The 16,219-nt window shown below is 48.5% G+C and overlaps 5 non-coding genes across 5 annotated transcripts; all 5 read left to right on the top strand.

Annotated features, from left to right (window-relative positions):
• The first annotated feature begins 253 nt into the window (after positions 1 to 253).
• On the top strand, positions 254 to 365 carry TRNAL-CAA (transfer RNA leucine (anticodon CAA)). Its single transcript has 2 exons — positions 254 to 291; positions 320 to 365. It is a non-coding gene; the product is annotated as a tRNA-Leu (tRNA).
• A 6,204-nt stretch (positions 366 to 6,569) lies between these two features.
• On the top strand, positions 6,570 to 6,641 carry TRNAP-AGG (transfer RNA proline (anticodon AGG)). The gene has a single exon. It is a non-coding gene; the product is annotated as a tRNA-Pro (tRNA).
• A 3,531-nt stretch (positions 6,642 to 10,172) lies between these two features.
• Positions 10,173 to 10,244, top strand: TRNAP-AGG (transfer RNA proline (anticodon AGG)). The gene has a single exon. It is a non-coding gene; the product is annotated as a tRNA-Pro (tRNA).
• Positions 10,245 to 13,746: 3,502 nt separating this feature from the next.
• Positions 13,747 to 13,818, top strand: TRNAP-AGG (transfer RNA proline (anticodon AGG)). Its single transcript has one exon. It is a non-coding gene; the product is annotated as a tRNA-Pro (tRNA).
• Positions 13,819 to 14,586: 768 nt separating this feature from the next.
• On the top strand, positions 14,587 to 14,698 carry TRNAL-CAA (transfer RNA leucine (anticodon CAA)). Its single transcript has 2 exons — positions 14,587 to 14,624; positions 14,653 to 14,698. It is a non-coding gene; the product is annotated as a tRNA-Leu (tRNA).
• The last annotated feature ends 1,521 nt before the right edge of the window (positions 14,699 to 16,219 follow it).

The raw sequence follows: 16,219 nt of genomic DNA, 5'->3' as shown, positions 1-16,219 counted from the left end.
CACACTTAGACAGAAATGACCTTTAAAAACTTGTGACCTGTGTAAAACGTGCTTTACTATTGCAGGACGCTAAAAAGTTATCTGCATCCCTCGGTGGTCGTGCATGTGCATTGTTTCTTGTTCTGTTTTTTTTTTTTTTTCTTGGCCATGTTATATTGTGGGGCCTTTAAAGCTGTGACTTTGATAGGAACATTGCAAGCGGCAAAATCAACAAGTGCAGACTGAAGAGTCCGACCTGCACACTGTTTTGGCTGTCAGGATGGCCGAGTGGTCTAAGGCGCCAGACTCAAGAGAGCTTGATCTTCAGTGAAGCTGAGCCTTCTGGTCTCTTCATGGAGGCGTGGGTTCAAATCCCACTTCTGACAGGTGTATTTTCTTCCCTTAAATCTTGCTCTGCTTGCAGAGCCAGCTCCTCAGACCACTATCTTTGGAAGCTGCTGTGGCATGTGAGGAGAAATCCACCAACCCATCGGCTGGGCCCTCAATCAAAATTCTGTGTATTACTGGAAGGGGCGTCTCAGGCACACCTTCTGTTAGAGCTGCACTTTATGACAGTAACTACCATGCTGGTTTCTACTTAAGCAGTTGATTCTATCGTTTGAAGTGAGGCTCTCCTGCCACCTTTTGGGCAAAGAAGACTCTGCCCCTGCAACAACACAGGCAGACAAGCTCAAACTAGGTTTCTTGGTTAGGTGGGCGGAGCATATTGGCAATGGTGCCTCCTCGTGACTTGCAATTTACATGAAGAAGACAGAGAGGCAGCTGGGAGTAGGCAGTACCCATGAACCCCTGAACACTGTCTTGCGACTAGCACACAATTCTGAAATGAGGCGGGGGAAAGGAGGTGATTTCCCCATCAAGGGCCATTCCGGGAAATCAGCCACCCTGCGTCTCCCAGGTGAGTGTTTCAGGCCTATGAGCCACTAATATAAATCTCGCCTGATCGAGCGCTGACCGAGCAAGTGTGCTTGAATCCAAGAGGCATGCTCCTCTGGCTCAAGAGCTAGCAGGCCCTTCAGTGCTTCTGGTTGGGAAATCTAAGGTGCAAGGGTCCATGACTAGCAGCGGGTTACAACTACCAGAAAGGGTCTGCTTTTCACATCAGTCCCCTAGGTCAGCTCACTGGCACAGGGCATTTTGACTACCTCTTGCCTTGCTAGAGACAAACAAAAAATCCTTGACAGAAAACATCAATTGCTATGGCACGCTTAGAGAGAGAGAGCCTCCAAATGGCCCTGCTTTTCTGAAAGACGCTTCAGAAGATGTTTCAAATGACTATGCAGCGGCAGTCTAGTTGGTATAGGGGTATGATTCTCGCTTCGGGTGTGAGAGGACCTCGGTTCAAATCCCAGACAAACCCCTACCTTTAGAGGTTCAGTCTGTGTTTTAAACAGGAGTATTTCTGCTTTTCACTCTTGTAAGATGTCATGTTGCAATGCAATACATGCTTTATACTGGCGTCGAGACGGTTCAGCATCATGAAGGTATGCGAGATTTCTTTGCAACTGCTTTTCTGTGCTGGAGCAGCAGTGCTCGTAGGAACATTAAATGCACAGTGCTTCTCCATGGTAATTTCGGGTCCAGTTCTGAAATCACCTCTTGGAATGAAAGTGATCCCAGTTCCTTTCTTCCAAGGGAAGAGATTGTGTTCCGGAAGGCTCAGCTTTGAGCGTCATGAACATTGGCCCTCATCCTTGCATCCCAGTCCAATGCATAGTCACATAAAGCAAGCAGGTGTGTCTGTTTCCATAGTGTGGTGGTTCCAGTACAATGCATAGCCACATGAAGCAAGCCGGCAAGTGTGTCTGCTTGTGTAGTGTAGTGGTTATCATGCGCACCTCACATGCGAAAGGTCCCTGGTTCGAGTCGCTGGGCTTTTTCACAGTATTTGCATTTCCTGCCTCACCTGACAGGCAAGCTGAGATAAAAGAGACTGTGTCTATCCCTCACCATCGTGAGGTACTACGCTCCTGGGGCATCTGTCACAGCTCACCAAGAGGAGTTGCGCCAGTTTACGGCAGTCAGTTGCTCACTGTTTGACCTTTGCAATGAAGCCTGAGCCTACAGCATTCAAGCCAGCCAAGGAAGGAAGGTACGAGAGCGAAAATAGCTTTCCTGCCCTCACCAAGAACACACACCTTGAGCAAATAAAGTGCCAGACTTACAAGGCCCTATCGCCACCGGAGCATCACTTTTAGTGACGCCTCCGGTGGCACTATGCACTGCGCGGTATTTACAAGATGGCGTTCAGCCACTTTTTGTGGCTTAACACCACCTTGTAAATACGGCCCCTTAGCACACAGCGCGTTCCCTGGAAGGGGCGTGCAATGGGTGTTGTTGGGAGTGTGCCACAGCAACACCATAGCATTTTGATGCTGCTCCAGATTTAGGAGTTGGCGTAAATCTGCGTCAGCGCCAAAATCCAACGCCATCCCAGGGGTGTCGTTAGAGTGGCGCACTGAGGAGAAATGTTTTCATTTCTCCTTGTTTTTGCTCTTTCTATGTGTGATGCATTCTGCAGCACACATAGAAGTAAGAGCAAATCACCATTGAAGATTTTTTTTTGGGGCAGGAAGGTTTCCCTTCCTGCACAAAAACAATTTCCCCCTCAACGCAGTCATCCTTGTACCATGGTGCAAGAACGGCTGCGTTGGCGCTCAGCAGCTAATTTAGAGCTGGCGCAGGGGGAAGCACAGGGGTGCGCTGTATTCTACTAAATACGGCGCTTTCCTGCATTTTGAAAATGACGGCACGTGGGGCTTGCAAATTTGGCACAGCGTCGCGCTTAGTCATTTTCTTGTAAATCTGGGCCAAAATGTCTAAAGGATAGAGGCTTTTTATGTCATGTTCGATGAAGACCATGCAAATGACTCTAGTCGTACTGCAAAAGAGAGCACCATGTGCAGTTTCTTGCTTTGGGATGTAGTCTCCCACTCTCTGTCACCAATCCTCCGAGCATGGTCGGAGCCGTTGCATTTCTGTGCCCAGGCTCGTTGGTCTAGGGGTATGATTCTCGCTTAGGGTGCGAGAGGTCCCGGGTTCAAATCGCGGACGAGCCCATTTTAGCGGAAAACAATCAAATCCTGCTCAAAATACACAACCCCTCAACATTTCTCATTTTACTCGAAGCATTGTTGCGCAAAACATATTTTTTGCCTCAGGCGAAAAATGGATTACAATGCCTTGGCTTCCTTCCTGCTTGCTCTCAGTGCGCCCTGTGTGATGATTTCACAGGCTCTCCTTCCTGGCATTTAGGCATCAGATATTTGTCTGTCTCTGCCCGCAGCTATGGGATTTTTCAGGACGTCTGAGTGTATGCATGCTGGCCGACACCGCTGCAATTTTCACACTTACCCCTCGCATTCCGAGCAACTGCTGATAAAGTATAGAGGAAATCGTGCAAACATATGAGGGGAACTGTGCTCCTTCAGTCAAATCAGCAAGCTTGTTTCTGTAGTGTAGTGGTTATCACGTTCGCCTCACACGCGAAAAGTCCCCGGTTTGAGACCGGGCAGAAACACTTGGCAGCAGCAGCTTTTGTGTTTGCTCCCTAAAACCTCAGTCTCTCTCAATGCACACTTAGACAGAAATGACCTTTAAAAACTTGTGACATGTGTAAAACGTGCTTTACTATTGCAGGACGCTAAAAAGTTATCTGCATCCCTCGGTGGTCGTGCATGTGCATTGTTTCTTGTTCTGTTTTTTTTTTTTTTTCTTGGCCATGTTATATTGTGGGGCCTTTAAAGCTGTGACTTTGATAGGAACATTGCAAGCGGCAAAATCAACAAGTGCAGACTGAAGAGTCCGACCTGCACACTGTTTTGGCTGTCAGGATGGCCGAGTGGTCTAAGGCGCCAGACTCAAGAGAGCTTGATCTTCAGTGAAGCTGAGCCTTCTGGTCTCTTCATGGAGGCGTGGGTTCAAATCCCACTTTTGACAGGTGTATTTTCTTCCCTTAAATCTTGCTCTGCTTGCAGAGCCAGCTCCTCAGACCACTATCTTTGGAAGCTGCTGTGGCATGTGAGGAGAAATCCACCAACCCATCGGCTGGGCCCTCAATCAAAATTCTGTGTATTACTGGAAGGGGCGTCTCAGGCACACCTTCTGTTAGAGCTGCACTTTATGACAGTAACTACCATGCTGGTTTCTACTTAAGCAGTTGATTCTATCGTTTGAAGTGAGGCTCTCCTGCCACCTTTTGGGCAAAGAAGACTCTGCCCCTGCAACAACACAGGCAGACAAGCTCAAACTAGGTTTCTTGGTTAGGTGGGCGGAGCATATTGGCAATGGTGCCTCCTCGTGACTTGCAATTTACATGAAGAAGACAGAGAGGCAGCTGGGAGTAGGCAGTACCCCGAACCCCTGAACACTGTCTTGCGACTAGCACACAATTCTGAAATGAGGCGGGGGAAAGGAGGTGATTTCCCCATCAAGGGCCATTCCGGGAAATCAGCCACCCTGCGTCTCCCAGGTGAGTGTTTCAGGCCTATGAGCCACTAATATAAATCTCGCCTGATCGAGCCTGATCGAGCGCTGACCGAGCAAGTGTGCTTGAATCCAAGAGGCATGCTCCTCTGGCTCAAGAGCTAGCAGGCCCTTCAGTGCTTCTGGTTGGGAAATCTAAGGTGCAAGGGTCCATGACTAGCAGCGGGTTACAACTACCAGAAAGGGTCTGCTTTTCACATCAGTCCCCTAGTTCAGCTCACTGGCACAGGGCATTTTGACTACCTCTTGCCTTGCTAGAGACAAACAAAAAATCCTTGACAGAAAACATCAATTGCTATGGCACGCTTAGAGAGAGAGAGCCTCCAAATGGCCCTGCTTTTCTGAAAGACGCTTCAGAAGATGTTTCAAATGACTATGCAGCGGCAGTCTAGTTGGTATAGGGGTATGATTCTCGCTTCGGGTGTGAGAGGACCTCGGTTCAAATCCCAGACAAACCCCTACCTTTATAGGTTCAGTCTGTGTTTTAAACAGGAGTATTTCTGCTTTTCACTCTTGTAAGATGTCATGTTGCAATGCAATACATGCTTTATACTGGCGTCGAGACGGTTCAGCATCATGAAGGTATGCGAGATTTCTTTGCAACTGCTTTTCTGTGCTGGAGCAGCAGTGCTCGTAGGAACATTAAATGCACAGTGCTTCTCCATGGTAATTTCGGGTCCAGTTCTGAAATCACCTCTTGGAATGAAAGTGATCCCAGTTCCTTTCTTCCAAGGGAAGAGATTGTGTTCCGGAAGGCTCAGCTTTGAGCGTCATGAACATTGGCCCTCATCCTTGCATCCCAGTCCAATGCATAGCCACATAAAGCAAGCAGGTGTGTCTGTTTCCATAGTGTGGTGGTTCCAGTACAATGCATAGCCACATGAAGCAAGCCGGCAAGTGTGTCTGCTTGTGTAGTGTAGTGGTTATCATGCGCACCTCACATGCGAAAGGTCCCTGGTTCGAGTCGCTGGGCTTTTTCACAGTATTTGCATTTCCTGCCTCACCTGACAGGCAAGCTGAGATAAAAGAGACTGTGTCTATCCCTCACCATCGTGAGGTACTACGCTCCTGGGGCATCTGTCACAGCTCACCAAGAGGAGTTGCGCCAGCTTACGGCAGTCAGTTGCTCACTGTTTGACCTTTGCAATGAAGCCTGAGCCTACAGCATTCAAGCCAGCCAAGGAAGGAAGGTACGAGAGCGAAAATAGCTTTCCTGCCCTCACCAAGAACACACACCTTGAGCAAATAAAATGCCAGACTTACAAGGCCCTATCGCCACCGGAGCATCACTTTTAGTGACGCCCCGGTGGCACTATGCACTGCGCGGTATTTACAAGATGGCGTTCAGCCACTTTTTGTGGCTTAACACCACCTTGTAAATACGGCCCCTTAGCACGCAGCACGTTCCCTGGAAGGGGCGTGCAATGGGTGTTGTTGGGAGTGTGCCACAGCAACACCATAGCATTTTGATGCTGCTCCAGATTTAGGAGTTGGCGTAAATCTGCGTCAGCGCCAAAATCCAATGCCATCCCAGGGGTGTCGTTAGAGTGGCGCACTGAGGAGAAATGTTTTCATTTCTCCTTGTTTTTGCTCTTGCTATGTGTGATGCATTCTGCAGCACACATAGAAGTAAGAGCAAATCACCATTGAAGATTTTTTTTTTGGGCAGGAAGGTGTCCCTTCCTGCACAAAAACAATTTCCCCCTCAACGCAGTCATCCTTGTACCATGGTGCAAGAACGGCTGCGTTGGCGCTCAGCAGCTAATTTAGAGCTGGCGCAGGGGGAAGCACAGGGGTGCGCTGTATTCTACTAAATACGGCGCTTTCCTGCATTTTGAAAATGACGGCACGTGGGGCTTGCAAATTTGGCACAGCGTCGCGCTTAGTCATTTTCTTGTAAATCTGGGCCAAAATGTCTAAAGGATAGAGGCTTTTTATGTCATGTTCGATGAAGACCATGCAAATGACTCTAGTCGTACTGCAAAAGAGAGCACCATGTGCAGTTTCTTGCTTTGGGATGTAGTCTCCCACTCTCTGTCACCAATCCTCCGAGCAGGGTCGGAGCCGTTGCATTTCTGTGCCCAGGCTCGTTGGTCTAGGGGTATGATTCTCGCTTAGGGTGCGAGAGGTCCCGGGTTCAAATCCCGGACGAGCCCATTTTAGCGGAAAACAATCAAATCCTGCTCAAAATACACAACCCCTCAACATTTCTCATTTTACTCGAAGCATTGTTGCGCAAAACATATTTTTTGCCTCAGGCGAAAAATGGATTACAATGCCTTGGCTTCCTTCCTGCTTGCTCTCAGTGCGCCCTGTGTGATGATTTCACAGGCTCTCCTTCCTGGCATTTAGGCATCAGATATTTGTCTGTCTCTGCCCGCAGCTATGGGATTTTTCAGGACGTCTGAGTGTATGCATGCTGGCCGACACCGCTGCAATTTTCACACTTACCCCTCGCATTCCGAGCAACTGCTGATAAAGTATAGAGGAAATCGTGCAAACATATGAGGGGAACTGTGCTCCTTCAGTCAAATCAGCAAGCTTGTTTCTGTAGTGTAGTGGTTATCACGTTCGCCTCACACGCGAAAAGTCCCCGGTTTGAGACCGGGCAGAAACACTTGGCAGCAGCTTTTGTGTTTGCTCCCTAAAACCTCAGTCTCTCTCAATGCACACTTAGACAGAAATGACCTTTAAAAACTTGTGACCTGTGTAAAACGTGCTTTACTATTGCAGGACGCTAAAAAGTTATCTGCATCCCTCGGTGGTCGTGCATGTGCATTGTTTCTTGTTCTGTTTTTTTTTTTTTTCTTGGCCATGTTATATTGTGGGGCCTTTAAAGCTGTGACTTTGATAGGAACATTGCAAGCGGCAAAATCAACAAGTGCAGACTGAAGAGTCCGACCTGCACACTGTTTTGGCTGTCAGGATGGCCGAGTGGTCTAAGGCGCCAGACTCAAGAGAGCTTGATCTTCAGTGAAGCTGAGCCTTCTGGTCTCTTCATGGAGGTGTGGGTTCAAATCCCACTTCTGACAGGTGTATTTTCTTCCCTTAAATCTTGCTCTGCTTGCAGAGCCAGCTCCTCAGACCACTATCTTTGGAAGCTGCTGTGGCATGTGAGGAGAAATCCACCAACCCATCGGCTGGGCCCTCAATCAAAATTCTGTGTATTACTGGAAGGGGCGTCTCAGGCACACCTTCTGTTAGAGCTGCACTTTATGACAGTAACTACCATGCTGGTTTCTACTTAAGCAGTTGATTCTATCGTTTGAAGTGAGGCTCTCCTGCCACCTTTTGGGCAAAGAAGACTCTGCCCCTGCAACAACACAGGCAGACAAGCTCAAACTAGGTTTCTTGGTTAGGTGGGCGGAGCATATTGGCAATGGTGCCTCCTCGTGACTTGCAATTTACATGAAGAAGACAGAGAGGCAGCTGGGAGTAGGCAGTACCCATGAACCCCTGAACACTGTCTTGCGACTAGCACACAATTCTGAAATGAGGCGGGGGAAAGGAGGTGATTTCCCCATCAAGGGCCATTCCGGGAAATCAGCCACCCTGCGTCTCCCAGGTGAGTGTTTCAGGCCTATGAGCCACTAATATGAATCGAGCCTGATCGAGCCTGATCGAGCGCTGACCGAGCGCTGACCGAGCGCTGACCGAGCAAGTGTGCTTGAATCCAAGAGGCATGCTCCTCTGGCTCAAGAGCTAGCAGGCCCTTCAGTGCTTCTGGTTGGGAAATCTAAGGTGCAAGGGTCCATGACTAGCAGCGGGTTACAACTACCAGAAAGGGTCTGCTTTTCACATCAGTCCCCTAGTTCAGCTCACTGGCACAGGGCATTTTGACTACCTCTTGCCTTGCTAGAGACAAACAAAAAATCCTTGACAGAAAACATTAATTGCTATGGCACGCTTAGAGAGAGAGAGAGCCTCCAAATGGCCCTGCTTTTCTGAAAGACGCTTCAGAAGATGTTTCAAATGACTATGCAGCGGCAGTCTAGTTGGTATAGGGGTATGATTCTCGCTTCGGGTGTGAGAGGACCTCGGTTCAAATCCCAGACAAACCCCTACCTTTATAGGTTCAGTCTGTGTTTTAAACAGGAGTATTTCTGCTTTTCACTCTTGTAAGATGTCATGTTGCAATGCAATACATGCTTTATACTGGCGTCGAGACGGTCCAGCATCATGAAGGTATGCGAGATTTCTTTGCAACTGCTTTTCTGTGCTGGAGCAGCAGTGCTCGTAGGAACATTAAATGCACAGTGCTTCTCCATGGTAATTTCGGGTCCAGTTCTGAAATCACCTCTTGGAATGAAAGTGATCCCAGTTCCTTTCTTCCAAGGGAAGAGATTGTGTTCCGGAAGGCTCAGCTTTGAGCGTCATGAACATTGGCCCTCATCCTTGCATCCCAGTCCAATGCATAGCCACATAAAGCAAGCAGGTGTGTCTGTTTCCATAGTGTGGTGGTTCCAGTACAATGCATAGCCACATGAAGCAAGCCGGCAAGTGTGTCTGCTTGTGTAGTGTAGTGGTTATCATGCGCACCTCACATGCGAAAGGTCCCTGGTTCGAGTCGCTGGGCTTTTTCACAGTATTTGCATTTCCTGCCTCACCTGACAGGCAAGCTGAGATAAAAGAGACTGTGTCTATCCCTCACCATCGTGAGGTACTACGCTCCTGGGGCATCTGTCACAGCTCACCAAGAGGAGTTGCGCCAGCTTACGGCAGTCAGTTGCTCACTGTTTGACCTTTGCAATGAAGCCTGAGCCTACAGCATTCAAGCCAGCCAAGGAAGGAAGGTACGAGAGCGAAAATAGCTTTCCTGCCCTCACCAAGAACACACACCTTGAGCAAATAAAGTGCCAGACTTACAAGGCCCTATCGCCACCGGAGCATCACTTTTAGTGACGCCCCGGTGGCACTATGCACTGCGCGGTATTTACAAGATGGCGTTCAGCCACATTTTGTGGCTTAACACCACCTTGTAAATACGGCCCCTTAGCACGCAGCGCGTTCCCTGGAAGGGGCGTGCAATGGGTGTTGTTGGGAGTGTGCCACAGCAACACCATAGCATTTTGATGCTGCTCCAGATTTAGGAGTTGGCGTAAATCTGCGTCAGCGCCAAAATCCAACGCCATCCCAGGGGTGTCGTTAGAGTGGCGCACTGAGGAGAAATGTTTTCATTTCTCCTTGTTTTTGCTCTTGCTATGTGTGATGCATTCTGCAGCACACATAGAAGTAAGAGCAAATCACCATTGAAGATTTTTTTTTTGGGCAGGAAGGTGTCCCTTCCTGCACAAAAACAATTTCCCCCTCAACGCAGTCATCCTTGTACCATGGTGCAAGAACGGCTGCGTTGGCGCTCAGCAGCTAATTTAGAGCTGGCGCAGGGGGAAGCACAGGGGTGCGCTGTATTCTACTAAATACGGCGCTTTCCTGCATTTTGAAAATGACGGCACGTGGGGCTTGCAAATTTGGCACAGCGTCGCGCTTAGTCATTTTCTTGTAAATCTGGGCCAAAATGTCTAAAGGATAGAGGCTTTTTATGTCATGTTCGATGAAGACCATGCAAATGACTCTAGTCGTACTGCAAAAGAGAGCACCATGTGCAGTTTCTTGCTTTGGGATGTAGTCTCCCACTCTCTGTCACCAATCCTCCGAGCAGGGTCGGAGCCGTTGTATTTCTGTGCCCAGGCTCGTTGGTCTAGGGGTATGATTCTCGCTTAGGGTGCGAGAGGTCCCGGGTTCAAATCCCGGACGAGCCCATTTTAGCGGAAAACAATCAAATCCTGCTCAAAATACACAACCCCTCAACATTTCTCCTTTTACTCGAAGCATTGTTGCGCAAAACATATTTTTTGCCTAAGGCGAAAAATGGATTACAATGCCTTGGCTTCCTTCCTGCTTGCTCTCAGTGCGCCCTGTGTGATGATTTCACAGGCTCTCCTTCCTGGCATTTAGGCATCAGATATTTGTCTGTCTCTGCCCGTAGCTATGGGATTTTTCAGGACGTCTGAGTGTATGCATGCTGGCCGACACCGCTGCAATTTTCACACTTACCCCTCGCATTCCGAGCAACTGCTGATAAAGTATAGAGGAAATCGTGCAAACATATGAGGGGAACTGTGCTCCTTCAGTCAAATCAGCAAGCTTGTTTCTGTAGTGTAGTGGTTATCACGTTCGCCTCACACGCGAAAAGTCCCCGGTTTGAGACCGGGCAGAAACACTTGGCAGCAGCAGCTTTTGTGTTTGCTCCCTAAAACCTCAGTCTCTCTCAATGCACACTTAGACAGAAATGACCTTTAAAAACTTGTGACCTGTGTAAAACGTGCTTTACTATTGCAGGACGCTAAAAAGTTATCTGCATCCCTCGGTGGTCGTGCATGTGCATTGTTTCTTGTTCTGTTTTTTTTTTTTTTTCATGGCCATGTTATATTGTGGGGCCTTTAAAGCTGTGACTTTGATAGGAACATTGCAAGCGGCAAAATCAACAAGTGCAGACTGAAGAGTCCGACCTGCACACTGTTTTGGCTGTCAGGATGGCCGAGTGGTCTAAGGCGCCAGACTCAAGAGAGCTTGATCTTCAGTGAAGCTGAGCCTTCTGGTCTCTTCATGGAGGCATGGGTTCAAATCCCACTTCTGACAGGTGTATTTTCTTCCCTTAAATCTTGCTCTGCTTGCAGAGCCAGCTCCTCAGACCACTATCTTTGGAAGCTGCTGTGGCATGTGAGGAGAAATCCACCAACCCATCGGCTGGGCCCTCAATCAAAATTCTGTGTATTACTGGAAGGGGCGTCTCAGGCACACCTTCTGTTAGAGCTGCACTTTATGACAGTAACTACCATGCTGGTTTCTACTTAAGCAGTTGATTCTATCGTTTGAAGTGAGGCTCTCCTGCCACCTTTTGGGCAAAGAAGACTCTGCCCCTGCAACAACACAGGCAGACAAGCTCAAACTAGGTTTCTTGGTTAGGTGGGCGGAGCATATTGGCAATGGTGCCTCCTCGTGACTTGCAATTTACATGAAGAAGACAGAGAGGCAGCTGGGAGTAGGCAGTACCCATGAACCCCTGAACACTGTCTTGCGACTAGCACACAATTCTGAAATGAGGCGGGGGAAAGGAGGTGATTTCCCCATCAAGGGCCATTCCGGGAAATCAGCCACCCTGCGTCTCCCAGGTGAGTGTTTCAGGCCTATGAGCCACTAATATAAATCTCGCCTGATCGAGCCTGATCGAGCAAGTGTGCTTGAATCCAAGAGGCATGCTCCTCTGGCTCAAGAGCTAGCAGGCCCTTCAGTGCTTCTGGTTGGGAAATCTAAGGTGCAAGGGTCCATGACTAGCAGCGGGTTACAACTACCAGAAAGGGTCTGCTTTTCACATCAGTCCCCTAGTTCAGCTCACTGGCACAGGGCATTTTGACTACCTCTTGCCTTGCTAGAGACAAACAAAAAATCCTTGACAGAAAACATTAATTGCTATGGCACGCTTAGAGAGAGAGAGAGCCTCCAAATGGCCCTGCTTTTCTGAAAGACGCTTCAGAAGATGTTTCAAATGACTATGCAGCGGCAGTCTAGTTGGTATAGGGGTATGATTCTCGCTTCGGGTGTGAGAGGACCTCGGTTCAAATCCCAGACAAACCCCTACCTTTATAGGTTCAGTCTGTGTTTTAAACAGGAGTATTTCTGCTTTTCACTCTTGTAAGATGTCATGTTGCAATGCAATACATGCTTTATACTGGCGTCGAGACGGTCCAGCATCATGAAGGTATGCGAGATTTCTTTGCAACTGCTTTTCTGTGCTGGAGCAGCAGTGCTCGTAGGAACATTAAATGCACAGTGCTTCTCCATGGTAATTTCGGGTCCAGTTCTGAAATCACCTCTTGGAATGAAAGTGATCCCAGTTCCTTTCTTCCAAGGGAAGAGATTGTGTTCCGGAAGGCTCAGCTTTGAGCGTCATGAACATTGGCCCTCATCCTTGCATCCCAGTCCAATGCATAGCCACATAAAGCAAGCAGGTGTGTCTGTTTCCATAGTGTGGTGGTTCCAGTACAATGCATAGCCACATGAAGCAAGCCGGCAAGTGTGTCTGCTTGTGTAGTGTAGTGGTTATCATGCGCACCTCACATGCGAAAGGTCCCTGGTTCGAGTCGCTGGGCTTTTTCACAGTATTTGCATTTCCTGCCTCACCTGACAGGCAAGCTGAGATAAAAGAGACTGTGTCTATCCCTCACCATCGTGAGGTACTACGCTCCTGGGGCATCTGTCACAGCTCACCAAGAGGAGTTGCGCCAGCTTACGGCAGTCAGTTGCTCACTGTTTGACCTTTGCAATGAAGCCTGAGCCTACAGCATTCAAGCCAGCCAAGGAAGGAAGGTACGAGAGCGAAAATAGCTTTCCTGCCCTCACCAAGAACACACACTTTGAGCAAATAAAGTGCCAGACTTACAAGGCCCTATCGCCACCGGAGCATCACTTTTAGTGACGCCCCGGTGGCACTATGCACTGCGCGGTATTTACAAGATGGCGTTCAGCCACATTTTGTGGCTTAACACCACCTTGTAAATACGGCCCCTTAGCACGCAGCGCGTTCCCTGGAAGGGGCGTGCAATGGGTGTTGTTGGGAGTGTGCCACAGCAACACCATAGCATTTTGATGCTGCTCCAGATTTAGGAGTTGGCGTAAATCTGCGTCAGCGCCAAAATCCAACGCCATCCCAGGGGTGTCGTTAGAGTGGCGCACTGAGGAGAAATGTTTTCATTTCTCCTTGTTTTTGCTCTTGCTATGTGTGATGCATTCTGCAGCACACATAGAAGTAAGAGCAAATCACCATTGAAGATTTTTTTTTTGGGCAGGAAGGTGTCCCTTCCTGCACAAAAACAATTTCCCCCTCAACGCAGTCATCATTGTACCATGGTGCAAGAACGGCTGCGTTGGCGCTCAGCAGCTAATTTAGAGCTGGCGCAGGGGGAAGCACAGGGGTGCGCTGTATTCTACTAAATACGGCGCTTTCCTGCATTTTGAAAATGACGGCACGTGGGGCTTGCAAATTTGGCACAGCGTCGCGCTTAGTCATTTTCTTGTAAATCTGGGCCAAAATGTCTAAAGGATAGAGGCTTTTTATGTCATGTTCGATGAAGACCATGCAAATGACTCTAGTCGTACTGCAAAAGAGAGCACCATGTGCAGTTTCTTGCTTTGGGATGTAGTCTCCCACTCTCTGTCACCAATCCTCCGAGCAGGGTCGGAGCCGTTGCATTTCTGTGCCCAGGCTCGTTGGTCTAGGGGTATGATTCTCGCTTAGGGTGCGAGAGGTCCCGGGTTCAAATCCCGGACGAGCCCATTTTAGCGGAAAACAATCAAATCCTGCTCAAAATACACAACCCCTCAACATTTCTCATTTTACTCGAAGCATTGTTGCGCAAAACATATTTTTTGCCTAAGGCGAAAAATGGATTACAATGCCTTGGCTTCCTTCCTGCTTGCTCTCAGTGCGCCCTGTGTGATGATTTCACAGGCTCTCCTTCCTGGCATTTAGGCATCAGATATTTGTCTGTCTCTGCCCGTAGCTATGGGATTTTTCAGGACGTCTGAGTGTATGCATGCTGGCCGACACCGCTGCAATTTTCACACTTACCCCTCGCATTCCGAGCAACTGCTGATAAAGTATAGAGGAAATCGTGCAAACATATGAGGGGAACTGTGCTCCTTCAGTCAAATCAGCAAGCTTGTTTCTGTAGTGTAGTGGTTATCACGTTCGCCTCACACGCGAAAAGTCCCCGGTTTGAGACCGGGCAGAAACACTTGGCAGCAGCAGCTTTTGTGTTTGCTCCCTAAAACCTCAGTCTCTCTCAATGCACACTTAGACAGAAATGACCTTTAAAAACTTGTGACCTGTGTAAAACGTGCTTTACTATTGCAGGACGCTAAAAAGTTATCTGCATCCCTCGGTGGTCGTGCATGTGCATTGTTTCTTGTTCTGTTTTTTTTTTTTTTTCTTGGCCATGTTATATTGTGGGGCCTTTAAAGCTGTGACTTTGATAGGAACATTGCAAGCGGCAAAATCAACAAGTGCAGACTGAAGAGTCCGACCTGCACACTGTTTTGGCTGTCAGGATGGCCGAGTGGTCTAAGGCGCCAGACTCAAGAGAGCTTGATCTTCAGTGAAGCTGAGCCTTCTGGTCTCTTCATGGAGGCGTGGGTTCAAATCCCACTTCTGACAGGTGTATTTTCTTCCCTTCAATCTTGCTCTGCTTGCAGAGCCAGCTCCTCAGACCACTATCTTTGGAAGCTGCTGTGGCATGTGAGGAGAAATCCACCAACCTATCGGCTGGGCCCTCAATCAAAATTCTGTGTATTACTGGAAGGGGCGTCTCAGGCACACCTTCTGTTAGAGCTGCACTTTATGACAGTAACTACCATGCTGGTTTCTACTTAAGCAGTTGATTCTATCGTTTGAAGTGAGGCTCTCCTGCCACCTTTTGGGCAAAGAAGACTCTGCCCCTGCAACAACACAGGCAGACAAGCTCAAACTAGGTTTCTTGGTTAGGTGGGCGGAGCATATTGGCAATGGTGCCTCCTCGTGACTTGCAATTTACATGAAGAAGACAGAGAGGCAGCTGGGAGTAGGCAGTACCCATGAACCCCTGAACACTGTCTTGCGACTAGCACACAATTCTGAAATGAGGCGGGGGAAAGGAGGTGATTTCCCCATCAAGGGCCATTCCGGGAAATCAGCCACCCTGCGTCTCCCAGGTGAGTGTTTCAGGCCTATGAGCCACTAATATAAATCTCGCATGATCGAGCCTGATCGAGCGCTGACCGAGCAAGTGTGCTTGAATCCAAGAGGCATGCTCCTCTGGCTCAAGAGCTAGCAGGCCCTTCAGTGCTTCTGGTTGGGAAATCTAAGGTGCAAGGGTCCATGACTAGCAGCGGGTTACAACTACCAGAAAGGGTCTGCTTTTCACATCAGTCCCCTAGTTCAGCTCACTGGCACAGGGCATTTTGACTACCTCTTGCCTTGCTAGAGACAAACAAAAAATCCTTGACAGAAAACATCAATTGCTATGGCACGCTTAGAGAGAGAGAGCCTCCAAATGGCCCTGCTTTTCTGAAAGACGCTTCAGAAGATGTTTCAAATGACTATGCAGCGGCAGTCTAGTTGGTATAGGGGTATGATTCTCGCTTCGGGTGTGAGAGGACCTCGGTTCAAATCCCAGACAAACCCCTACCTTTATAGGTTCAGTCTGTGTTTTAAACAGGAGTATTTCTGCTTTTCACTCTTGTAAGATGTCATGTTGCAATGCAATACATGCTTTATACTGGCGTCGAGACGGTTCAGCATCATGAAGGTATGCGAGATTTCTTTGCAACTGCTTTTCTGTGCTGGAGCAGCAGTGCTCGTAGGAACATTAAATGCACAGTGCTTCTCCATGGTAATTTCGGGTCCAGTTCTGAAATCACCTCTTGGAATGAAAGTGATCCCAGTTCCTTTCTTCCAAGGGAAGAGATTGTGTTCCGGAAGGCTCAGCTTTGAGCGTCATGAACATTGGCCCTCATCCTTGCATCCCAGTCCAATGCATAGCCACATAAAGCAAGCAGGTGTGTCTGTTTCCATAGTGTGGTGGTTCCAGTACAATGCATAGCCACATGAAGCAAGCCGGCAAGTGTGTCTGCTTGTGTAGTGTAGTGGTTATCATGCGCACCTCACATGCGAAAGGTCCCTGGTTCGAGTCGCTGGGCT

This window comes from Pleurodeles waltl, unplaced genomic scaffold, assembly GCF_031143425.1.
Source record: "Pleurodeles waltl isolate 20211129_DDA unplaced genomic scaffold, aPleWal1.hap1.20221129 scaffold_72, whole genome shotgun sequence".
Taxonomy (NCBI): domain Eukaryota; kingdom Metazoa; phylum Chordata; class Amphibia; order Caudata; family Salamandridae; genus Pleurodeles; species Pleurodeles waltl.
This window is presented reverse-complemented; position numbering and strand designations above follow the sequence as displayed.